Source organism: Pogona vitticeps, chromosome 3 (genome assembly GCF_051106095.1).
Source record: "Pogona vitticeps strain Pit_001003342236 chromosome 3, PviZW2.1, whole genome shotgun sequence".
Lineage (NCBI taxonomy): Eukaryota > Metazoa > Chordata > Lepidosauria > Squamata > Agamidae > Pogona > Pogona vitticeps.
Window position 1 is genome coordinate 217,685,712 of NC_135785.1, and position 26,982 is coordinate 217,712,693.

Here is a 26,982-nt window from a genome sequence, read left to right on the forward strand (position 1 = left end):
CCTCCCCCCCCCACACCCAGGAGTCTAGCAGCACCCCTTGTAACCTTCCCTTTCTGCCACTCTTTATTACCCTCTTTCACCCCATCGAGTGTGTCTTTAAAAGTGGGAAGGGGAATGCAGGGAGGAGAAGAACAACGTGTGCTCTGCAACAGCATCCCAGAGGGTTGAAATGCTTTATAGCTGAGTTGCACTGATAGAGAGGAGGAGACCTGGGTGGCTTACTGGGAAAGGGAGACTTGAAAGATGTGCAAAGGAAGGTTTCTGAAACCGTTTCTTCCACCGCGGCTGCCACCTCGCTGTACAATAACCTATAATATGGAATGCATCCTCAGAGCCCCTACCAAGCCTCCGTTCTTTGCCATGCATTGTTCCCCACTACCACTGCTTCTCTTTCTTATTTGTGCACTATTGGCACAGACGCTTGACCTACCAAGTGAAATTTAACAATTGCCAGGGAGGAAAATGTACAAACTGTGGTCTTTATGCAAACAGAAGGTTGAGGAGAGAAGGGAATGCAAGGGAAGTGTGGGAAGCTAAGGCTGCATATTTTTCCAGCTCCCAATACTATCTGTCTCGCCACTTGAAAATCAAATTAAAGGGTGATATGTATTAAGGAGCCAACAGAGAGATTCCCTTGTTCTTGAGAGAATGTGGCTGTGATGCTGGAATGTGCAATGAAGGTAATGTGTGTGTGCGTGCGTGCGCGTGTGCGCATGGCTGCAGTGTTTGAATATGTGGATCAGAGATGCTCTGACTGCCCCTTTCTCCTTCCCTTTCCCATAAGCGAGAGAGGATCGGGAGCAGGGTGCATACATACCCAAATGTGTTGGGATGAAGGACTCTTGGGTACTAACAATAATCTAGATAGCTTTTGGAGATCTAAATGAGGTCAGCAGACATCAGCAACTTCTCCATGTTTCCTCAGGATGGTTATCATATCCCTCTATCAGGATAGCTGAGGGGCAAAGATAAAAGAATTGTTTTGGTCTCTGTTGTGTTTGGGGAATTCAGAAAGAGCTAAGTGACCTTGTGGTGTTTCCTCTCCTTCAGTAGCAGCATTATAAAGTTTATTGTATTTCATGCCTCCGTGCACTTGCAGTATCATGAGATGAAGTCTCCAGGGAAGGCTGTAGAAGCTCCCCCTCTCCAGCAGAAGTAACCTTTTGAGCCCGTGACTGCTGTACCTAGAAACCTGTGTGCTTGCAGCCCTCCCCTTTCATATTTGAAGAAGTAGGCTTTTAAAAAGCAGTGCTGAAGGGAAGTGGAATGATTGCATTTGGTGACTGCATTGATTTTTATAGGGCTATTTGCTTTTCTTATGGATCTGTGTGAGCTGCTGGCAATGCCACACATAGTGGAAGGAGCTGCTATGGTGCTGCTGTATGGGATTATTTATTGGGGAATCTGTCAGGTGGCACATGCAGGGGGTTGCCTCACCTCTGGTTACATTTCCATGTGAACTGTCAGTTCTGTTTGCTGCAAAAGCAGGGGGAGCTGCCTTTTATTGATTTTTCTCATCAGTATAATGGTGATAGCTTCTACTGAAGGGAAACTTGGTATTTTTAGGATAGAGCCCGCTGGATCCAGTGCGTAATGTGTTAAGAATAAACTGGTGATTTAAAATTGTATCTGTCTGTCAAGATATGTGTATTTTTTTTTAACACAGCAGTTCAGCAACTGTTCCATGAAAAAAAAATTGCACCACTGCAGGCAGCATCAGGTAAAAGAAAAATGCCATTGAAGAGGTTCCTTTTTGGTATTGCCTGCATGAAGGCAATCAAGCTGGGCCTTTCCAGATGGGATAAAGCATAAAACATTTCTCGTTAGATCCTTTATCTGCCACTTTCCTTATATTTTAAAATAAGGAATATTTTGTTTGGTGTGGTTCAACTTGTCAGTTTTGTTTCCAACAGCAGTTGACAAAGGAGCTGCTATGCATTTAGACTTATAAGCTCTGGCTGAGGAAGCTCCTGTACAAAAACACTTTGCCTAGTTGCCTCCCTTACATTTAAAAATTAAGTGGCTTATTCTCGGTATATAGAAGCTGAATCTGTGTGCCCTTTTCTTGGGCGGCGGGGGAGGGGGAGGTCTGTGCTTATATAATAGGAATGAAATAAAGCAGGCACAGAAAAGTACTGTATACCAAGAAGGTGCGTATTATTAAGACACTTCTCAACTTCTCATTATTTTTAGTTCCATAAATTCTGTTTATTTTATTGGCTTTGCATTAATAGGAAATTTGATATGGTGGATGTATGCTGAGGCTGTTGTTCTTGTCTGGAAAATGCAGTTTGTTCTCTCAGCTAAATTTCCTCTCTAGTTTGGTTGATCATTCCAAATTTTCTTCAGCCAGTCCTTCATGCATTCTGCCCCCTGCCCCACCTCATTACTCTTCTGCATAATATATCCTTCAGGACAAGGAACTAAACTTCTTAAACTCATTCAGAATCAAGTTTTGCAATAGATGTCTACTAAGAAGATTCACTGATTTTTGGGGGGAAGATCATTAGGAATCTTTTGAAATGTAAGGCCATCTGGCTCCCAAATACTGGAAGTGGCCATGTTGATGCACAGTGAAAGAGTGAAATCCTGGTTTTGCTTTAGGACTGAGATTATATACTCAAGGTGGATTTTGTAGATCTAATTTTATAAGAATTACTTCTGTTAAACTGTTTACAGAAGTGAGGAGGATCTAATGGATCTTAAACTTCTGCAGATATATTGTCTCAAAGTACAAAGTTGTCATTGTATCAAGTACAAAATGCACACTTTAAGTATGCACGTTCCATGTCAAGTAATAGTGTGAATGTAGAAACAAAAAGTGAGAGTAAGAGTCAGCTTAATGAGGCGAGAAACAGTCTTTTATCTCTTATGTTTGAATATGAATATGTTGGCTAGGTTTTGTCACTGTTGGCTGCAGTTAAAATAGGTCTTCCTGGTTATATGAATGTAGTCCCATCTACAGATCCCAGCACAACTTATTTATAGCCCAGATCTTGTTCTGTTCATTCACAATGATGCTTAACTGTATCGTTTTGCTTTGCAAAGCTTAATTTATAAATGCACACAGCTAAATATTTAGAACTCGTAGATATTTATCAGCTCTACAAAATTAATTATAAGCTTACTTGAACAATCTAAAAGCAGTCATTAGGCGAGTAATATACTTTCAAAAGCTATGAACTGCATAATATGTAGTATGCTATTGATGCAAGTAAATATATTTTACTGTACTTCATGTGTATAGAGGTGTTAGAATTGTCCCAGAATTGTAGCTGTGTAGCCCCCTGCTGTGTGATAATGCAAATGGCATCTAATGCTTTAATGTGCTGTGCTTTTGTGAAAATACTGGGTAGCACCATATTAGATGCAGAAACTGTTACTCAGCAGTTCACCAGCACTGAGTCAATATTTCATAGAGCAATTCCTACAGCTTCTTGAGGGAAAAATGTGATTGAAGTGAAAGTTTCAGCTAATGATTGTCAGTAGATGACTAGCTAATAATGTCTTTGGGTTTGATTGTGATATGTCCTTTCAAAACATCTTACTGATAAGTTTATGAATCAGAAACACATTTTCCTCCTTTTCTTAAGTAGAGACAATTGGCTTGAATTATCTCTAGACATAACATTGTGTAATAAACTCAATGTTGTGGTCATGATGATATTCTGAATTTAACGATCTATTAATCAGAGAATGCTGATCTCTGTTACCTCTGTATAAGGTACCTCATGCAAAGCAAAATGTGTCTATTTTAATGAAGTGTAAGAGCATGACTCAAAAGATTTCCTGAGTACTATCACAATGTGTGACCTGTTTTATTATTTTCCAAAAGACAGACATAAAATAAGAAACATATGATAGCATTTAATTAAAATGTTAAATTTGTTGATTTTTCCATTCCATACATACAATTATATATTGTGGTAATCCAGATATAGAGGAAATAGATACTTTCTCTTTCTCTTTTGTTTTTTGTTTTTATATTATAGTTTGTTGTGTTTAACAATTGCAAATCAAATAATGTCTGTTTTCTTTATGTTCTTTTTCTTTTGTTTCATTCTTCTGATGTTTCAGTTTGCAAACTCTTGTTTAGCTTATGTCTTTTTCTGTCTTGACCTTTTATGACATCAGCTGAAATGTTATTGGTCAAATAAAAGTAGAGTTGTTTCTACTTTTTTGAAATATGGCTCTTATCTTTCTGACATTTACATATAATAATTGCCAGCTCTGTTTCACTAATTTATTCAAATGAATTCCTGCAAATCCCAAAGAAATAGAGTGTTAGTATGTTGCAGCAAAAGCTACTACAACACCTGAAAAATTAATAAATTCATTATACCATGAGCTTCTCTGGACTACAGCCCACATCATCACATGTGTAGAGTGTTATTTGGAATTTCAGATGTATCTTATAGCATAACAAGAAGATAAGAATTTTTTTTAAAAAAACTAATTTCTTGCCATATTATTTTGAAGACAGCGTCATTAGCTTGTAAATTAGCTGTGAGACTTACCTGGAGGATTTGACATGGTATAAAATAGCACTCTAAGCTTGCATCAGCATGAGGATGATGTTTCAAAATGAGATATTTGTCAGGAAAAAAATGTGGCACAAGATGTATTTTGAGTGCAACAAAAGTGACTTCTCATTTATGTTTTATGAGTGTAACAATGGGATTGGATCTAGGGAGTTTGCTGGCATTCCTAGAAGATCAGAGGTCTATTCAGGCATTTTATCTAAAAATGTGTAGGGCTGTAATAATATTGGAAGGTGGGAATTCCACATGAATTCCACTCGCAGCTGGAAATAAAGGCCTTTGCATGTTCATGTGCAGAGGTCTATAGAGATGTTTGCAAGCCATTCAGATGAATACAATGACTGAAATCCTATTGCGCAATTACACAGATATTATAACTTCTTTATGCAAATTGGCATCATTTAAGAAATCTCTGTAAACATCTGTGGCATATCAAGTTGTGCAACTCAGTATGCAGCAGATCATAGCTATGGAGATTTTCTGATTTATGGTAGTTAGCTTCCAAATATTACACTGCTTGTATAACAGGTGCAACAGATTTCAGCCAGTGTCTTATTAGAGCTTTGGATTATGGAAATGCTGTAAGCACATTCAGCTGAACGTGCTTACAGGTGCTTCTGCAGACCTTTGTAGAGAAGACATGAAGAACTGCCTCACTTTGGGTGGGGTTAAGAGGTGGGACACAGGGTTTACCTGCAGATACTACAGTAGAAACACTGCATGTTTAATGTATGAAAAGGCTTAGATCCCCAGATATTTTGTGTTTTCAAATATAGACCATGACTGAAAAATACATTATAGTTTGTTGCTTTTAAAAAGTGTTTGGCAAGGACTTTTCAGGTTGCTGCTGCACTACAGGATTATTCTGTTAACTTTTAGAGTGATTTTATTATTATAACTTTTCTAGTTATTCACGTTCTGTGTCCTCACTTGCAACCACAGCTAGTTAACAAGGAATACTTATGTTTGAATTTGTGGCCAGACTCATGATCTGGGTCATCTCTTATGTCCTTGATAAAGTGGAAATATGATAAGAAGATGAATCTACTACTGCTTCATCCATTACTGTTCTACTACCAAGAAGCTTCTAAGCCTGAGTGGCAAAGAATTGTAGCCATATCATTATCTTATACTACATCACTGTTAGGACCTGGAGACATTGTATTAACAGAGCTTTGTTGTCAAAGCTGAGTTGTCTATTATCCTAGGCTATCAGTAAGTAGGTTGTTGATAAATTTGTTTTCTAGTTATTGTCAGTGGAGAAAATTGACCTTGTTACCTCTTTAGCAATTCCTGAGGTTCTTAGGTGGTCATAATTGGTGGATAAAACTATTGCGCTCAGACACTCAGGTTAGTTTTACGTATCTATTCTCTGTTTCCACTTTTGTTCATGCATAGCACAAATGGAGTCTGTTTATTCTTTTATATTCCAAGAGTCAAATGCTATATTAAGATGGATTGTGAAATCTTTCTTTGGAATAATTTTGCCTAGCATTTAGAGTAGAACTAGAAGAGAGCAGTGGAAACTCCCAGAAACCCTAGTCAGCACAGCTGGTGCTAAAGGCTTTTGGGAGCTGCAGCTCAAGAACACTTGGATTTCAAGGTTGGGAACCATTGGTTTCGAACATAGATGGAAAACTTTGTGTGCATATCAATTTAAACACAAAACATAAGTATTGAGCTATGTCTGGTTATTGTATAGTGAAATTTTTCTTCATACAGTGGAAATTCTCTTTCTTTGGAGCATGCACTGTTTGTAAAATTTGTATGAACACAGCTGAATATGGTTATAATTGTGTTCCTTCTGTGTTTGCCTGGATTTGTAAACTTGCAATACAGTTCATGCTTAACAATGCTAGGATTAGGGGTCCTGGGCCCCTGTGTGTAGTTCAAAATCCATGTATAACTCTTGTGCCACCCCCCCCCCCAACATAACTAAAAAGAGCAGTTCTCTTTATCTGGGTTCTCTACCATACCATAGTCCTTTCCATACAGTATTGCGTGTAATCTATTTTATTTATTTTTATTTATTGAACTTATATGACGCCCATTTAGACATAGTCTACTCTGGGCGGCTCACAAAACGCTGAATAAAAACAATAAATATGAAATTACAATTTACAACATTTACACAAAACAAAGTAGATAAAGATGGAGAAAAATCTAGAGGCTGCATTAGATTTGATGTGTTTGGGGGCAAGCAGACAACTTTGATACCTTCACTGTTGAACTCATGGGCTTCTGGGTGGCTAGGATCACAATATTTAATGAAGCTTTATTTCTTGACAAAATCCGTGTATAACCAAAACTGTGCTGTTTATACCTTTTCAATTCAAGGGAGACGTGCACGTTTGAATTGTTACTGAGAAGGTGTCTAGATACTTTGTACTACAGAACATCTTCATATATGCTATCCAAACTGGGGGCCTGTGAAACTTATTGCTCATCCAATATGGTGTTACGAAGATATTTGTAAATCATAACTTGCTGCAGTTCTGCAGTTTCTATGTCCACTCATGAATTATTTTAATAATGTTCCTTTTTTGCCCTTTCCCTCTGATTTTATACAATTATCTCAGGCCAGAAACAATTGGCCTGTTTTATTTAGCACTATTTGTGAACCTTAAGTCTGCTTCTACTTAGCAAACCTCTCTGTCCCAGTAGCTTAAAAATGTCTGGCAGCTCTGGGAAATTTTAAGAACAAATTACCTCACAGTGTCAGTTGCAGTAGATGCTTAGGGATAAATATCTGAACAAATGGAAAATACCAAACTGACCTACATCTGCTGGATTATAATGTGTTAGTGGACCTGTTTTTATTCCTGCTGTGCAATATGGCCAGATAATGCTCTTGCTATTCCCTCCTTTGGAAAAAAAACTACACTTATTAGTTGGAAATAAGAGAAATCAGTTCCTGAATTATTGATAAATTCATCTGATGATTCTTCAGTGTACAAACATTTTTGTTCATAATGTTAACACTAATACTATAGGAACTACACTTGATAATATCCTGTTGTTAATAGCCATTGACAATCTGTTTTGACAGGGTGTATGAGGAGAGGAACCTGAATTCAACATAACCGAAAACAGTATGAGTAAATGCTAATCTCATAGCATTTCAGGGATATGAGCGCTGATCCTATGTAGTCCAAACAGGAAAAAATAGAAGGGATATAATGTGTAGCAATAACACTTCCCTTACAAAACAGCTCAGTGAGGCCAGAGCATACTTAGTAGCCATGGAATATTGGATGTCTGATGGGCAGATGAGAAAGAGTGGAGAGGAGAGCACTGCTTAGATGGAATGGCTGGCTGGAACTCAGAACAAGAGGAGAACAGAAACATTTTATTACAGATCCCATGTGCAGTGAATAAAAAGATTGTTGTCATGCAAGAGCAGAGAAATGCTGGGAATCTTATTTCTTGATTGGTTGAAACTGGGTAAACAGAAGCAACAAGGAAGAACTGAAGATTAAAGCATGTCAGCCTGGCCTTAATCCTTATAAGTTTCAAAGAATTAGAGCAAGTCCTTTTTCCTTTAACCCACCATACACATTTATAGGGCAGCTGGGCAGATGCTCTTCTTCCAATGCTATGTCAGAGGTCTCTCTCGTCTACCGTTACCCCAATTCTACTTTTCTCAAAACAGTATGATCTGTGAATTATTAATAGGTGTGCTCTTTTGTTGGCATGTCAATTCAGTGGTGGGTGAAACTTGCACTCTCAGTCATAATCCATGATGTGAAGGACAGGAAAATGGGAGGAGATGTATCTGAGCTTGCACAAGAAAAGTGCATACACTATAGGTATTACATTGTTAAATTGGTAGGCAAGTGTGTGTTAATTTTTAAATTTCTACATCCACGTATTCTTCCATTTCTTTAAAGTAATCTTGCATTAAACTAAAATTCTATTGAAACACCATATTAATAAGTTTGTTTAAAACTGCTGCATCTGTGTCTGGCTATGAATCAGACTTAATTAATGGAGAACTGTAGAGTGTTTTTAAAATGGGTTTTAGAGACCTGACAGTTTGCTCAAACTTGTTTACTTATTTAAAACAGATTTTTTAAAATCAGCTGTAAAAACACACCTAATCACATTTTTTCTATGCCAGCTTTATTTACAGTTAATAGATAAACGGGCATATGGTGGTTATATTTCAAAAAGAAAGAGGACAGAAGACACTGACCAGTAGTCTGGATTTACTACATATGTACATTGCATTTGAGTCTGATTCTGCAGACATTTATCTGGGAAGCCCAATAAACACAATGGGGTTTACTTCTGAGTTGACACAGCTAGGGTTGTGATGTTCTAATATTGCATTGTAAGATCAACGATGAGTGCATTAATGAAACATGACTAAGTATATTGTTTCTGTTGATAACTGAAATTTCTAGACTCTTGAAAAAAAGGTCTATAAAGCTTTGAATGCAGTTTCATTGGTAGAGGAGGTAGTACACTCCTGCCAAGTAAATGGGAAAATATATAATATGTCTTAAGCAATTATTATGAAGGAAAAGTGATGTCAGGTTTGAGAAAGCCTCGGTTCATCTTAACAAGAGACATGGTCCATAGTGTATAATAAGAAATGAAGAATCTGTTCCACTGGGAATTGCTAAATGCTAGGAAGGCTGTGTCTCATGTATAATCTCAGAGAGTTTAAGTTAACTTCTGTCAGGTTGCTTCTAACTTATGGTGACCCTCCAAAAAACTTCATTATTAACAACCTTATTTGGATCTTGAAAATTATATCTTAGAGAATCTTTTCCTATCTCCATTCTTCTACATTGGGGATGTATAAATACTATCAGTAAACAAACTACAGTGGTGCCTCGCATAGCGACCATAATCCATTCCGGAAAAATCGTTGCTATCCGAATTCGTCACTATGCGAAAAGAAAAAGCCCCTAGGAACGCATTAAACCCCGTTTAATGCATTCCTATGAGCTTAAAACTCACCGTTCTGCGAAAATCCTCCATACGGCCGCCATTTTTGCTGGCCAGTATGCGAGGAAACGGCACGAAAACACTGCGGGTGGCCATTTTTTGCCCAGCAGCCATTTTGGAACCACCAATCAGCTGTTTTTAAAACATTGCTATGCGAAAATCAGTAAGCGAAACAGGTTACCGATCGTCGCAAAGCGATTTTTTACCATTAAAAACATAGTTATGCAATCGCAAAAATGATTGCAAAAAATCCATCGCTATGCGGATTCATCATTAAACGAGCGCTCGCTAAGTGAGGCACCACTGTATACTGTCAGTTTGGGATGTCAAGAAAGTGTCAGTATTGTAGATTGTTCACTCTAAAATTGAAATGTATCTTTCTGAGAAAATTCAGTTGATTCCTCCTGGTTTTTGCAAACTTAATTCAAAATTCTTCTGTTTGTGAAGACTTTTGTCATCATGAGCAGAAAAAACTAGTGGCGCTGGTGCTGTGTTACTATTGTGTGAGGGACTTAAAAGGGTTCGGTGTTTCAGTATTGGATATTTATGTACAGAGTATACATGGTTTCTTTAGCATTAAGTATAATGTATTCATGAAGGCTTTCACGGCCGGGATCAAATAGTTGTGGGTTGACCATTAAGTATAATGTTTTCTAAAAGGGCTTCCGCCTTTATTTACTACTACTTCAGCCACTTCTTTCTTTCACTTCTCAATATGTATTTGCAGCACAAACACTAATGGTGCCGAGCAAATACATCTGCCATAGTATCTCTTTCTTCCATATTGAAAGGAAATGAAAAGGGAGTAAGGGGCATGTCATTCTTCCCAAATGTGAATAATTTTTTTAATTTGTTTTTATGACTGGATTTCTTCTCTTGCTTTCAGTTATCATTTTAATTCCATGAATCTCTGCAGAGGAGAAGTAAAGACATGTATTAATAAATGCAAAAAAATGTATGTTCTCACAATTTATAGAGTTACCTGTGCAGTATTAAAAAGGAGGTCAGGATCATCATCGTCATAATCTTTTAAAACCCACATATTTTGTGCAATAGCAGGAATGGGATGTTAGTATAGAATTGGAAAGTATTCAGCAAGGGTTGTTATGTGTAATCTTGGTGTTGTCTAATTCTGTAGTTTAGCCTTGTGTTATGGATTTGGAATGCAAATTTATAGTTATTTCTTCCATCTTAATATTTTATTCCTTTTCTTGTGTATGAGAGTGCACAGTACTGTTACTAGAGTTAGTAGTAATATCATAAGAAGTATTCAGCTAGTTCTTTCTTTTTAAAAAAGATGTTCACTGCTCTTTGCTACAGATCTGTAGTGGCACTGTTTTTGAGTTGTATGCTAGCACTAATGCATACATATTTAGAGATAATAATAGTTATTGGCCTTAGCAACCAGTTTAACAAAGAATGTAGAAATCCTCAGCATGACACTACAAAGATTGAGCAGGGGGGTTGGACTCAATGGTCTTATGGGCTCCTTCCATTATTCTGTGGAGCTTTTGGTAGCTTAAAGGCTAACAAAACTTTATTTAGAATAAGCCATAAGAGAATGTATCCACTTCATCAGCTGAAAGTTGGTTACAGGCCTGAAGAAACAGCCTTACATCAGGACGATTAAACATTTTAAAATGGCAGCTGTTGGTCATTATAATACCAATGTGGTAGATATAGACACAGAGTAGACCCACTGAAATGAAATTGGTTGAGTTAAATTTCAGTGGGTTTACTTGAGTTTGGATCAAGCTGAGGAACTCTAAGTAGTGTTAACATATTTTAGAATACCCTAAGTGTAAATCAAATTTATCTTCTAGAGAGCTTGGAAGATTTACTTGTCTAAACTCTGGTATTCTGTGTAAACTTTCGATACTTGTAGTAATTTTTCAGAATATGTTAGAGCTGAAAGAGCTATCCTACTTGTTCTTATTTCCCTTATATCGATATTAAAACAAGCTTTTATCCTTAATGGCTGTAGGCTCAGAAGATTTCCCTTTTAAACTATGTATGCAAACCTATTTTGTATTCACTGGTTTCAACAACACCTGTGCATGCCTGTTACTTACTATCAGTGACAGAACAATGATATGCAAAGTATATGCTAATTATTTATATCAATTTAATGCTGAGACATGTTGAGTAGAAGCGTCACTAAGGCCTGATAACATGAATGATGGAAAATACAGACAGTAACAATGCACACGCATAGCTGAATATTTGGTTGATATTTATGTCTTTATTCCTGATTGTGATGACATTTTTGGACTTACTATGAACAAAACATGAAGATGCTGTTTGCTAGCTGTTGACAAAATTGCTACTGGATGTTAAAAGGAACACAGTTTGGATGGTGTGTAACACAAGCAACATTTGTTCTCTTGAAACTAGTTTGCAGAAGTAAAGCCTTTCGCCATAATATATTTAGAACTTTTAGATAGGGAACTAGGTGGTGCTGTTCTTTCATCTTTGTATCTTAGCTGAGTTCTTTAGCCTTATTTCTGCACAAGCCCTGTTTTATAACTAGGAATTCAGCTATACTGCATTTTTATTGTTAAGTATAAAGGATTACTATTTACTCTTTCTTTTCCCTCTCTTTTATGTGACAAGGGGTAGGAAAATGTGCATTTTGTTGCTTTTCTTGTCTGTGTTACAGGATGGGTATAAAGATCTGTTTCTGCATGCCAACTTTCCAAACATGTAAAATGCAAACTGGGTTACTGTTTACTGTTAAAGTAATACTGAAGGGAATCTAGAATTGCATATTGTACATCTTGAAAGACTCCTAAAGATTAATCATATTTAGACCTCTTATTACTAGGGTTATCACTAAACACGTCTGTATGAGTTAATCTGTTATGCTCACATAAATTTCTAACCAATATTTATTCATATATCAACCAACCAAGTATTTTAGCAATATGACTTGATAGAGTGGCAATCTGTTGAATATCTAGAGTTCAACCTGAAGCAGGAACAGTGAATTGCCACTTTGTGCAGTTGTGTCTGGACAGAGGAGATGCTTGGGGGGGGGGGGACTCAATCATATTAGTAGTAATTGGTCAAAGGATGTTTACATGTCAGTCACTTGACACTGGTGATCAGAGCACCTCTTTCCAGCAACTAAGTCTCCCACCCTGTCTTTCTGTGTCAGCAAAAGCTTGTCTAGTTGCTGATATTTGGAACTGAGTTGGAAGTTAGGATGTGTGCAGTTGCTCTGTCCCCTTTTTTGCCTACTTCATGATGCATAAGTGGCAGGTGGTACCTTTATATCTAATTTTCTTCATCTTTACTCCAGTTTGGCTAAATTGTGTTTAATTTTCTTTATCATAATTAATCTGGCTAATTGGCTCTTAATTTGTGAATTTGTTTTACATCATTGTTACTTTAATTTGGCTGTTTATTTTAATTTATTTTAATTTGATTAATTGGCAGAACCTTTGGCACAGTACAGAAGGGGAGGATTAAAATATGTGACATAGTGAGCACCTCAAGGCTTTATGCTTGTAGGATCTATTCAGAAAAAAAACCCTCCTCAACAGCACAGGACTGGAGGCTTTGCTTGGGTAAACTCCTTTAGATGTGGCAGCCAAATTGGTTCTTGGGACTAACTAGTTAATGACCCTTTTTTCCTGCAAGGTTGACTTTGCCGTCAGCTGCTTTACAAACAAAATGCCCAACCTGTGATGATTTGATCCTGAGGGTTGTAACCCCCCTTCATGAATTTTAGACTTCTAGTATTTGTGTTAACTAACTTCCTCCCTGCAGGTTATTGCAGTCAATAAAGGTGTGCCCATTTTCAATTGCATTGAAAGAATCTTCTTTCCTTGTGGGAGGGCAATTGATGTTCTAGGTTGATTAGCCAATACTGTATTACTTTCCTCATACTTTTGTGGCTTGTTGGCTTTTCCTTGCATTAATGATTTTATTGTTTAACTTCCTTCGAATGCTATTTTTTAGTGAAAAAGAGAGATAAGCATGTAATAAATGAAACTGAAATGAATGATGGTTTGTTGGACTTATTTATCCAAGTACTGTGCAGAACTTTTTTCCAGGGAGAAACGTTGATCATTCTTTCTTAGTGCAATGGAAAAGAAATTCCCTTAGAAAATAGTTTAATAGATTTGACATTTCAGATAAATTATCACAGATGAAATTCATGAGTCTTGTGCTTACCTCACTTATAAGGCATGTGAGGAGTATCTGTGCATGTCTTATATTTAATTGTATGATTACCACTGTGGCAGCCAGAGTCTTGCTCTGGCACTCCGCACTTCAGTGAAAGAAGGAGTTACCAAGCCCTGGAGAAAGATGTCATATAGTAAAATCTTCCTTTTCTTCTCTCCAAGAAATAGAAGGCCACTTTGTAGAATTCATTCCTGAGGTTCTCCTCCCTTACCTGCATTGCCATCTCAGTGCCTTAATAGAAATGATATAAGATGAGGATGACATCAGGTGGAGACCACTGTGGAGAAAGCAAAGCAGTGACCAGGCTGCAAACAGTTTTTGTTGTTGGTGTCTGGAAGAGCAGTGCATAAAACAAAATTACTTAGGGTAAAGAAGGGGGGGGGAGATGCCACAACCATATCTAATGCTGAGCCTCACCTCTGAGAAACCATTGGAGAGTTTCTGTTTCCCCTAGAGAAATCTGGCAAAATTAGCTTCTCAATTTCTTTGCCCACAGCTAGAATGAATAATCTGAAATGATTTTTTTTGCCAGTCTTTGACATGACAGCCTTTTTCAGCATTTGCCAAACCTCTCAAAGACAGAAAGCAGAAAAGTACAGAAGGATTTTAAAAACAATCTTGACTAGAACTTGAAGTGGCTTGCTTTACTCTTAAATACCTAAACAATGAAGAGAATGGGTGCAACCTGTTTGAGAAAGTGACTAGACCTATATCTGGCCAGACCAGTGAACATTCCACTACCCCCTTTCATCTGAGGCTTGACTGGGAGAAACAGAAAGAAATAAGGAGACAAGGGGAGGGAGAAAAACAACTTTGCTTCTATTGTGATAATAAAACTTGCTTCTGCAGGACAATATAACCTTATACTACTGATGGATTTAAATCTGTGAAGCAGCCAGAAACAGTCTGGGGTGGGGGGGAACCCTATCCTCTGTCAACTATTGCTAATTATGAAGAAGAAGTGGGAGGGGGGAAGAGAGAGATTGAGTTGTAAATGTTTTCTGCCCCAAGACATTTGCTACCATTGTGAATAACTACTGTGGTTACTACCTGCTGGAAAGAAATCTAGATAATACCTCCAATCACGGAACAACAAGAGGTTCTCAAGAATATTCAAAACATTATACTTAATGGACTCCACCAGATAATAGCAGAGATGGATCAGCTATTTGAACAATTAGGGACACAAATGGAAGAAGACAGAGAGAGAGAATGTGAAGACAGAGAGAGAGAGAATGTTATTCTTAAACCCCAGAAGAAAAAAGTGAACGTACAGTGCAGTGGACAGCTAATTTGTTAATCCCTTTTATGGAGGTGTCAGCAGCAGAAGTGCAGCAAATGGTGAACTTTACTATGAACTTTGCTATGAAATGGAGAAGAATTAAGATGATGAGACACATGCTGTGGCAGATAGGACAAAGGAGTGGATACATGGAGTGGATGAAGCTCTTGAGAATGGATGCATGATCCATAAGATGGAAAATGAAAGACAACTTGATAAGAGGGGCACAGAATATGAAGACAGAGCTGTGGAGATAAATGTTGTTAAATTTAAGAAGGTATTTTGTGGTGAAATAATTTTTGATAAAGTAAAAACAAACTAATGGTTATAACATTGATTTAGAGCAGTAGATATAAACATGGCAGAATAATATTAAACCTGTAAAATTAGTAATCTTAAAGATAAAAAGAAAGAGAAGGTCCAAGAAAATGGAAGATTAGGAATGATAGATGTCTTGGAAAATTGCTATAATGTTTCCCTTTTCTCTTTGTATGATTTCCATTTTTAATATGATTGTATAAGTGGATGTAAGAATACTTTTCCCTCTCTGGAATTTTACCATTTCCTGCCCTTCCCCCCTTCTTTCACCTGGTTCTGCTATTTGTACCATAATGCCTATCCCTATGAAAACTAGTTTGTTCAAGTGCACACACACTTTATTGTACTTAATGGGGGAAGGAACAGGACCACTTTGTTTTTTACTGGTGTGGAGAGTGTTAAAGATGAGCATGAGGCTCATCTTTGCATCCTTCTCTTTCTAGATTGGAACTGTGCCCAAATGAGGCAGGGAGCTACAGGAGAGCTGTGAATAGCTGTGAAGCAGTAGCATCAGAAGAGGAAAATTGTAAAGGTCACTTTAGGAATAGTTTTGGGGACTACCGTTAATTACTTCTTGTCACTGTAAACAAAATTAAAAGAATGCATGTTACATTGATTGACTCAGGGCTGCAGCTATACCTAAACAGATTAGTGAAGGATAAAGTGGTAGGACATATGTTGAGGTGATACATAATCTGTGTTATCATAATAATTTAGAATGTTAAGCTCTTTTGCTGTAGAGACTTCAGTTATACTAGTAGAAGTAAATTCCCTTTCATCTTGAAGAAAAGGATTTTGTATGTACAATTAGTGTAAATTGTGAGTAGATTTATTTTTCATATTCTGAAGAAGAAAGTAAAAAACATATTCAGCTTTTTGCAACAGTGAGATTTCTTTAAAAATATTTTGGTCTTTGCGATAATTTATGCATTTGTGGTATCAGTATTTTCACAGGTGCTGAGTTGTGCACATAAATCCGTTGCCTTGCTGTTGCATGGGTTTTTTAAAAATAGATACATTAAATGGGTTTATGCATCTCTGTGAGTAATCAAACTGCCCTTTTGTACCTGGTGCCTGTGTTTAGCTTCAGAAAGGGAAAAGAAGCTATAGATAGCTTTTCACAAATTGCACAAAACTCTCTCTCTCTCTCTCTCTCTCTCTCTCTCTCTCTCTCTCCTGTGCATGGTATCTCACTTTCATACTGGATATGAGAACTCTCACAGCAATTGGAGGATTACCAGAGGCTATCTCACCATCTGGAGACAGCTTGCCTTGATCAGAACTGATACACTGGTGACATTTTATCACATCTCTACATATAGGACATTAAAAGCATGCCCCTCTTCTCTTAATGTGTGTAAAAGTATCCATCACATAGCTGCAGTCTGCACTTCCTCACAAGGGAAGAATCTAGTAAATATGTATCTTATAGCCATTGTTTCAGTTTGTAACATGAGTTAAACATAACTTCTAATACTGCCAAATTACATTTGATGAACTACTTTAAAAGACTTCTGTACTGATGGAAAGAGGAATTGAAGGTTCTTTTCTGATACTGTAGTAGAAAACTGTAACCTTTCAAGGGTTCATTATTTAACTGTGGTTCATCAGTTTTAATTAAGCCGAACTCCAAGGATTAAAAGCTAATGATGATAACAACTGGTGTCTCTTCTTTATTTCAGAAGTGAGTTGTTCCACACTCATTAATTTTGTTAACTTGGATGTTGGCAGGGACATCCGTTGGACCTACTCCTGTGAGGTTACAAATGCATGGTAAGTCAAGAGCAGGGCATAGAATGTTTGAAAAGAGGAATCAGAGGAAAAGTGATCTTCTTGTCAAGGAAATTGTAAAGCCATATTCTCAGAATGTGGATTATTAGTTATCCAAAATGGAGGATTCATGCAAAAGAGGGAGAAGCGATAATATGTGTGTATGCATACATGCATGTGTATGACAAGGAAAACCAAAGCTGTGGAAGAGAAGAAATCTCAAAAACTATCCTGTATGTAATGAGAAAGGACATGGAGAGCAAATACTGGATTTATATATATCATTATTTCTATTGCATGCTCTTTCCAGATTCATGTGCATTGTTTTTATATATATATACTGTATATAAACAATGCACATGAATCTGGAAAGAGCATGCAATAGAAATAATGATATAATTAATAAGTTATTTTTAAATTTATTTTATTTAAAATACGTTTACCTTGCCTTTTTCCTTAAGAAGAACCTAAGGTGACTTATATCATTAAAGGACAATAATTAAAGCTAAAGATAGTAAATATACAAATATTAAAAAGGAACAAACAAATGCCACACCGAACTATGGTAAACAAAGACAACACCAAAAAAACCACATTCTAAGTAGTAAGGCACAACCAACCCTGCTAAGGCAGGAAGCCATTAAGGAAAAGCTTCCCTACAGACAAAGGCCTTCTCCTGTTTGTGGAAGGACTGCAAAAATGGGGCCGGGATGGCTTCCTGTGAGATGGAGGTCCAAAGTCTGGGAGCAGCAACAGAGAAGACCTTCTCATGTGTTCCTATTAAAAACACCTTTGAAACTTGGGCATAGAGGGTCCAAGATGAATCCAGGAGCATGCACACTTGTGTTTATAGAGGAAGTGCAAATCCATTCAGCACAGGCTGCCTCCCTGTTCCTTGATCTGCCTTTTGACTTACTAGGAGCACCTCTGTCTTGTCTAGATTAAGCTTTAGTTTTGTTCATCATCATCCAGTCCATTACTGACATCTAGAGCTGGAACAGCTTCCTTGGATAATAACTGCTGTAATATGTAAAAATGTGTCAGTTCAAAGTTACCATCAATGTGCTTTGCATACCAACTGTTGTGATAGATGGAAGATCACAAGGTTGTGGAAGTGGAATTGAGTGCCTTTAAAAAGTATGGCCAGCTGGCTGAAACATTCAACAAGAACACTTCTAGACTGCAACATTTTTTGCTGCAAGTCCCACTGGTCTCTCCCTTTCCTTGTTTCCTTTGCACTTATAAGACAAGTGCAAACAGTTGAGAAATGTAGACACCTAAAATCAATTTTTAATTTTGGAAATATGTGAATGTATTTTTAAAAAATTGTAATTAAGTGAAAGCAAACGTTTGTGCATTAAAGAGAGACACTTAAAAAGCAGACATCTCATATTTAAGTGTTATGACAGATAAAGTACAATTAATGAATAAATAAAACTAATTTCTGATGTTCCCATTATAGGCTGTAACTTATTTTTCATCTTTAAGCTTTCACTGACGTTTCTTCTCATGTGCAAGCATTTTATTAAGATGTATTCACGAAGGCTTTCACAGCCATGGTCTAATGGTTGTTGTGGGGACAGCACTTTGAAGATGCCGGCCACAGAGACTGGCGAAACGTTAGGAAGAACAACCTTCAGAACACAGCCAAAGAGCCCGAAAAACCCACAACAACCATTTTATCAAGATGTTTATCACTTTGTTTTCCTATATAAATTCTAGGAATTATATTGGTTTGCTATTATATATTGAACTTTTTAAGCCTTTAATTTTGCTATGTATATACTGTTTGCTCATAAAAATCTTTTATCAGTAAAAGTTTCTGTTCGGCTTGGAATAACTTGCAGAGTTCTCTCTTTTTTTTGTCCTAAATCAGTGAGAGGAAATTGTAAATTGAATTTATAAAGAAGCTTTTGATTGAGATATTAATTCTGCATCTGATTTTTTAAAATGAGATTTTAATAAATTAAAATGTAAGAGGCATATCTTGTAGCTTATAAATATGACTAGATGTGTATAGCAAAATAGCTGGCTAGTTCAAACTGCTAAATGTGATCATCAATCTCCAGCACCCTCTGTTTACATTAGTCATGTAAAAGTTACTAGAGCAAATTTCTGAATTGCCATTTAAAATTACATTTGTGAGAATTCATCTTCTGTGCAGTACAAAGATATGATAGCCATACTTTGGAAAAGTTTTTTCTTTACAACTCTGTGACCTGCCAGATGGCAAGGCTATTCACTGTGCTTGCAAGATTCTGAGTTGTGATAGTGATGGTGACCTCACAGTGACAACTTGGAATCTTCTTGGTGTAATAATATGACTGCTTTCTGGTGAAGCCTTGGGATCCCTTTATTGAGAGGAACCTGTTGGGGACTGCAGATCAGAATTTTTTGATTTCCAAAAAACTCCAGTGGCTGATCAGCCTTATATGGTATTTGTTCCACTACTGAAGCAGTTCTCTATGATTTCTTATTTGAGTATCTGTTCAAAGGCTGGTTGGGCTCTTGTTCATCATTTCTTATTTTTAACTGAGCTTCATTATCCTTTTTCAGGTTGAATGTGATGCTGTAGTTCAGCACTTCTTTCAGGTTTATTGATTTCTGTGTGTCTTCTTCTTCTGCTATCTTTGGATATTTTTTTCCAATAGTTGTTCAGTAATTCAATTGAAAAAACCTTAAATAAAGAGTGTTTTATTTTGCAGCAGTCTTTGATGTTTTGTATATAAGTCAATTTCTTTCATCTATGCTTCTGTATGTTTCCTGTGCATACAGCACAATTTTTGGTGAGTTATATTAATCAATTACTTCTAGGGCTTTAATATTTATGACAACGTGCCTACAAGAAATGGAAGTTATATCTCGCTAAGAAAAGCAAAAAGTGAATGTAACTGCTTAGTGTGATATTAGTACTGATGAAGTTTGGTAAGTAGGATGTGCTAGACTTACTATAAGAAAGGAAATATAGTGGTGCCTCGCTTAACGATTTTAATTGGTTCCAAAAAATTCGTCGCTAAGTGAAAACATCGCTAAGCGAACTGCGGTTTCCCATTGAAATGCATTGAAAACTGGATAATCCGTTCCAATAGGAACAAATTGCCGTCCTCAAGCGAAAATCGCCATAGGAAACATCGCTAAGCGAAACGCAGTTCCCTAATTGAAATGCATTGAAACCTATTCAATGCATCTCAATGGGGGAAAAACTCAACAACAAATTAAAAAAGAATCAGAACAAAGTCAAATTTGGTTAACAAAGGATTTATTAAGTGCACTTTATGATTTCAAACATTTTAAACAGTAAACTTTAACTTTATAACATTTAAAAAACAGCAAACATGAGGCTGTTTAAACCATTTTAAGTGAAACAGGGGACCCAAAAATTTAATCGTTATGTGAAGCATGGTCCCAACATCGCTAAGCGAAAATTGCCCATAGGGACCATCGTTAAACGGAGCACAAAAACGCTCTGAAAAAGTCATCGCTAAGCGAATTCATCATTAATCGAAGCGCTTGTTAAGCAAGGCATTACTGTACCATTAATTGGTGATCCTGTTGTTTAGCAAATTTGGCTGCTCTAATTACAAAATAGCATGAACCTAGTCATGTTTTCTTTGAAGTCTCATTGATTTCAAGATTTGATTTCAGTCCAGAATTGCTTCTACTGCATAAAGTTGACAAAACAAAAAGAAACAATCTTTGAATCTTGTGTGAAACTAAAGTACCTTAGACAAGCTCCTCTGTCAAAACCCTCCCTGTACCTAAATTTATGATAAGGAGAAAATGATACTACTTTATGTTACAGGGTCATTCTGGAATGTGCACAAAGTGCTCTGTAATGGTAACAAACATCAGTGGATTCAAAATTTGGCACTGCTGTCATGACACTGTGTGAAGGAGAGAGAACCAGTGTGCTATCCTTCACAGAGCAAAGAACAGAGGAAAGCCACGGCTGTGTAGAGCGGATATTAGTGGAGATAGACCAAGTGAAGGAGGAATGGAAAGGGTCACTGGAAGTGTGTCTGGCTGATGAGAAGGGGGAGGAGCTAGATTTAATTATATGGGAGGAGGATATAAAGGAGGAAAAAGGTGCGCAGAGTTTTAGAATTGTAATGGGCGAGCAACCAGAGAGGAGGGATCAGGCAGTGCAAGCGGAGCTAGGCTTTGGACATGAGAGTTATAACAAACTCCTGATGGATTTCCCAAACCTCCAGATGGGGGAGGTTTATTGCCTGACCTGAAGGACTTGCGTGCAAGAGGAGAAGATTTGGAGCCACTAGAATGGACAGTGGTAATGTACCCTCGCAACCAGCGTGGGGGGAGGAGAGTGATCCATCCCAATCCTTCTTTACTCCAGCCACAACATGAGGGAGACTGGGCGAGACACCCATGTTGTGGGACAGTTTGTGCCATGAGGAGCACCCCACTGAGGCCCATGACCAATCGGGAGCAGTTTGGACCGGCCCCTCAGTGAGAAGTGACATCAAAATGCTGGATGTTAAGATGCAAAGTTATCGCCTTTTGCTTAGTTGAGTTTGATGGGCCCTTTTGAACCTGTTGAGTTGAATTTGTTTAGTAATAAATCAAGTCATGTTAGAACTACTGAACAGCCTCTGACTCTCCTTCCCGCGCCAACACAGGGGTCACACTTGGCAGAAAACAAACCTTATCACACACTATGTTATCCATAATAAATAGGGGTGTTTGGGGTTGTGAATGATTTTAGCTACTGTATTAAAATCAAAGCAGGGCCACATAGTTCCCTCTCTCTGCCCGACCCCCCTAAACAGGACTGAGGCTCCTATAAACTTAAATGGGATTCTGGTTACTTTAAAAGAGCTCAATATTTTATATATATAGTGAGGAGAGACAATAACTATTCCTGAAGCCTGCAAAAAAAGAGAATGTGTTGAGAAAGAACTATAAAATCCCAAAATATCACTAAGGAACTGAAGGTTAAGGTATTAGTGTGGTGACAAATCCGATGGTCCATTCCCCTGAAGATAGCAGTGTGTGGAAGGAAATGAGTAAAGTATGTTAGCGTGTGTGTCCATGTTTTCTAAACGTGCACAGATTTGTTTCTAACATGAAGTTTCCATTTAAAGAGGAAGCATTAAAACAAAACAGGAGAGTTTTCAAAATCTGTAGCTATCCTTCCTGGTTCAGATGATTATTTTGAGTATTTTATGTTCCTCCTTGAATTTGGATATTATGGGTTTATATATATTGCAGTGACTGTCTAGATAGCTCAGTGAGTTTGGTAGCTGACTGTGTATCTAGAGGCTGGGAGTTCGGTTCCACACTTTCAATCCTAGGACAGTCAGTCTGTGTAGCCTTGGACAAGCTGCACAGTCCCAGAATATCCCCAGAAGAAAGGACTGCTACGCCACTTCTGAGTACTCTGTGCCTACAAAACCCTGAAAAGGATCACCATAAGTCAGAACTGACTTAATGGCACACAAGTGTTATTATATTTTGCAACAGGAGAACTGTTGTTACAAGTGATTTCCTGTGGGACATTTAAACTGTATGTCAGTTCAAAACTGATGCATAGACTGGGATAACTAGTGATTTTTTTTTCTATGTGGTTTTTTTTTTTTTTTGCCTGCATAGTTGAGGTTTGATTTCTCTAGTTTTTATATTCTTGTGTCTTGTATTCTTTCACAGGTATATCTATTTAGTCGTTGCTAGAGGAATGATATGGCATTTTGTGCATAATTGTGTTTCATTCTCTGAGGAGGTTTGGGATAAATTTGGTATACCAATATCTTTTTCCCCAGGTGACTTTTATCCTTTTGAAAACAGTTATCTTTTGACAGATGAAAGAGAAGTAGGCATCAGTACTACTTATTTATTGACACAATGACAGAAAATTTGTATTATCTTTTCTTAATGCTTGGAAGCCAGTCTTCAGAGCTTGGGCATTCTCCTGGGTTCATCCCTGAACTTGCATGCTGAGGTCTTGGTGGTGACCAGGGGTATGTTTGCACAGTTAAAGCTAGTGCACCAGCTATGTCTGTTCCTTAAAAAGCCTGATCTGGGCAAAGTGACACATGTCTTAGTTAACTGTTAAAGCACACTTTATTCTTAAATGCTCTCTACATGTGGTTGTCTTTGGAAGGTATTCAGAAATTTCAGCAGGTTCCATGCACCCCAGCTAGTCTTCTGACTGGAGTTGGTTATAGGAGTAACAGAGAACAGAAAACATTTGTACCAACAGCTTCACTTGTCTGTTTCTGGGCACATATTGAAGTGCTGGCTTTAGTGGACAGAGCCCTAAGTAACTGTTATAGAGTTTTGAATTTCTAGCAAAATTCTCCTGCTACACAGTAGAAGTACAGAAATCTACAGAGGCAAATAGTGACAAGTTCCCCAGATAGTCCACCCCTTTCTCATTGGTACTTAAAATCTCAATAACTCACTCTGAGACATTTGTTGTAGAAAAAATATATATTTACTTATAGTTCCTTGAAATTACAGACTGGTAAATTTGAAACATTAACACCATCAGTTATTAATGAGTTAACCTAAATGCTGAACAGTGCTGGGGCTAACAGACATTCTTGATGGATTCTTGCCCTTATGTAGTTGGTATCAAATTTTATAGTGATCCATCCTGACTTTAATCCTAGTGTCAAAATGGAATTCTGATGTCAGCAGGAACAGTCTTTTATCTATAGAGGTTTTACTTAATTCATCCCAGAGACAATTCTGGATAATAGAATTGATAGCTGCTGAGAAATCAATAAATGCTACATTAAAATGTCTGCATTTCAGTTTAACATGTTTTTAGACCAAGTGAGATTGAAAAAAGCAGTGATCCACTGTTAAATGATATAAATGCAGGAACAGGTGATAACTTTATTAGACCACTAAACAAATCAAACAATGAACAGCAAGCTTTCAATGATAATTGATCTTCCTCAGGTTGTGTACCAAATTCTTGTGGGTAGTTCAAAAACTGATATACTTTTATTAAAGTCCCAAAGTATCATTGCACTTTTTGGAGCATGCTTTAGCTTTGATGAAAATAGATGCAGTTTGCAAGATACCTGTGGTGTGTGTGTGGCTTGAAACCCTTATTGAGGCAGTAGTTTGGAATTTATCACCCAACTCTTTAAACAGAAGGAACGATTACATCAAAGCCTATCTCTTTTTGTGATCATCTCACTAGACTCAAGCCAATGATTTAATTTTTTGACAGATATTTAACATATATTTTTGATGAAATATCCAGCAAGCTGATAGGGTGAAAATTGGTTGGTTTACTTTGGTCACGACTATTTTAATATTCCATTGTGGATGGAAGTGATAGCTGTCATTGATTTCTCCAAATAAGGCTAAAAGATAGAAGCTCACCAAATTGTTGTTGCTTTGTAGACTTCCCCCACAATTCTGTCCTAACCAAGCACATCCCCATTTTTCAGAGTAGCAATTATTTCACAATTCCACAGGATGGGGTGGGGAACAGGATCCTATGCTGGTAAATCTTCACCTATCTCAGCAGTAGGTCTATTACTCTCTACATAAACTTGAAAAGGTTATTTTTAGAGGAAGGTTCATTGACTAAATCACAAAAAATGGGTCTTTCATACACGTGAAGAAATTTTTGTTTCATTCAGTGAATGGCTACTGGAACTCAGTTGTTAATGAGATGCAATGGTGTAGCTGGTTGGTATGGCCTTGGTCTTACTGCACAGGGGATAACAGAGATGTGCAAAGCAATCAACCACATTAGCCATCATTTCTTACTTAATTTTATGCCACTTGCTTCATTGTGTTGGCATAATTATTTGTAGTACATCTGTTGTACAGCATACTGTATGGTATTCATTGTGTTTTATTTTCATAATTTGAAGTGTGTCTGCAGAGCAACTGTTTACTAACAAAACTGATAAAATAAGTAGAGATAAAAATTGTCTTGTTCTTAAGTGTTTAATTTATGTGATGTCACCATTTTAGTACTTAACACACATTTTAATTAGATTGAACTTGCTAAATGTATGTTAAGTGTATTCAGTAAGGTCTTTTATACTACAAAACCATATAATTACATTTTTACAGATGTGAAAAATGAATTTGTGCTGCATTATAAACGGAGAGAAATTTTCCCATTTGTTTTTAGACAGTTTTTTTAAACTGTGCCAACCATCACCCAAACCTCAACAGTCTTGACTCAGCAATGAATGAAGGCTACACAATGCTATTTATTTATTCATTAATTCATTCACTTAGCTATATGTCACTCAGTAATGCAATACACACTCTCTGGGCAATTGACAACCAACAAAAGTAATCTGCACAATAGCACAACACCATTTCTAAGCATTAACTACAATAAACAATCAGTAAAAATAATAATATTATGGTATAACTATTCAAATTTAGTATCTTATTTATTGAAAGCTATCCCCATAATTAACCATGGTTTAGAATGAAGTGGTACATCTTGAGAAATCATTCAGAAGTCTTATTTATTTATTATTTAAATCAGTGAAGGATTGAACTATGGATCATGCAGTGATCCATTCATACTAAAAAAAGAGAGAGACTAACACATGACTGTGCAAAAATAAAATTATTTGATGAGCATCCTTCTTGTTTTTGTCTGAAAAGAAAGTCAGATTTCAGTTAACAGCTAGATGAAAATTGAAAGTTGCTGTAGGTGATGTCAGCTATCTTTTAACTAAATTATTTTGTGTTCACATGATGACTGACCAAAGCATGACCCCCTGATTTATGTGCATCAATATTCTTTTACTATAAAAATGGAATCCTAATACAGCCCCGCTTTTTAAAACTTAGAGATAGTGTCATGCTCAGCTGTGGTATAGGACTGATTAAAGTCAGTTTTTCCATTGACTGCATTAATCAATACATAGATGAAGAAAAATACGTAAAATTAGTTGCACAAGGAAATGAGTCTGGCAGTGAAGATGTTTATATTCAAAAACAAAAATGCCCTTTACCATTTATTTATAAATGAAGATGCCAGCACAGTGGGAGAAATTGAATGCATAAATGCTGACCAAAACATTTTTTTATCTACATACAGTACTTGTAGAGTATTGGTGCACATCTACAAGGGGAATCATGGGATAATGCATCCATTCTAGTAAGCTATCTACTGCCATTCATACTGGTTATGTTTTGTTGATGTTATGATTGGTGTTACACAAACAAGTTGCAGCAAGCATTGCCTTTGCTATCCTCCTCTGCACCTTCTCTGATGTAATCACATTCATCCTAACTGTGGTCAGTGTTATCCATAATTTAAAGTTGACCTGTTTTAACAAACCATGTTTGAGATTAACTACAATTGCTGTAGGTTTGGGTAGGATGACATGTTACATTTAATCTAAATCTCTTCACAGCTTCTAGAACATAAAAAGTTCTAGAATAATATTTTTAAAATATTATTACCGTTCTTATAAATTTAATTGTAACACTTCCACAGAGACAACACTATGATAATCATAGTCTGTAAATTACTGGTTTCAACAGCAGTAACAGGAAATCAATATTTGGCGAAACCCAAATATTACTCCTAAGTAGAGCAGACCCACTCACCTAACTAGTCCTTTTCACTCTATGGGTGGGATTAATAGCTGGATTTTTTCAAAATAGAGGATTTGAGATTCCTGGCCTTGGAGTAGGTTATTGTGACTTCTGGCTAGGATCTACTTCTAAAAGCAATTTGCTCTGTGAGAGGGTTCCTTGATTTGTCCTGCAAGTGCTATCTCCTCAAAATGGTCTTGTTTTCAATCAGGCATGTTCAAGCATAGTCGAGTCAGTTAATTCTAAATCATGCTTAAAAATCCACAAACACAGAGTCAGGAAACAGGTCAGGGAGGAGAATCCACAAAGCCAGGGTCAGAATGAGTAATATCCTACCATATAAGTGAAACAAGAGAGTGTGGGGAATCT

The 26,982-nt window shown here is 37.0% G+C and overlaps 1 protein-coding gene across 6 annotated transcripts in view; it reads left to right on the forward strand.

Moving 5' to 3' along the window:
- CADM2 (cell adhesion molecule 2) overlaps positions 1 to 26,982 on the forward strand; it is a 501,666-nt gene that overhangs the window by 1,222 nt on the left and 473,462 nt on the right. The window lies entirely within an intron of this gene.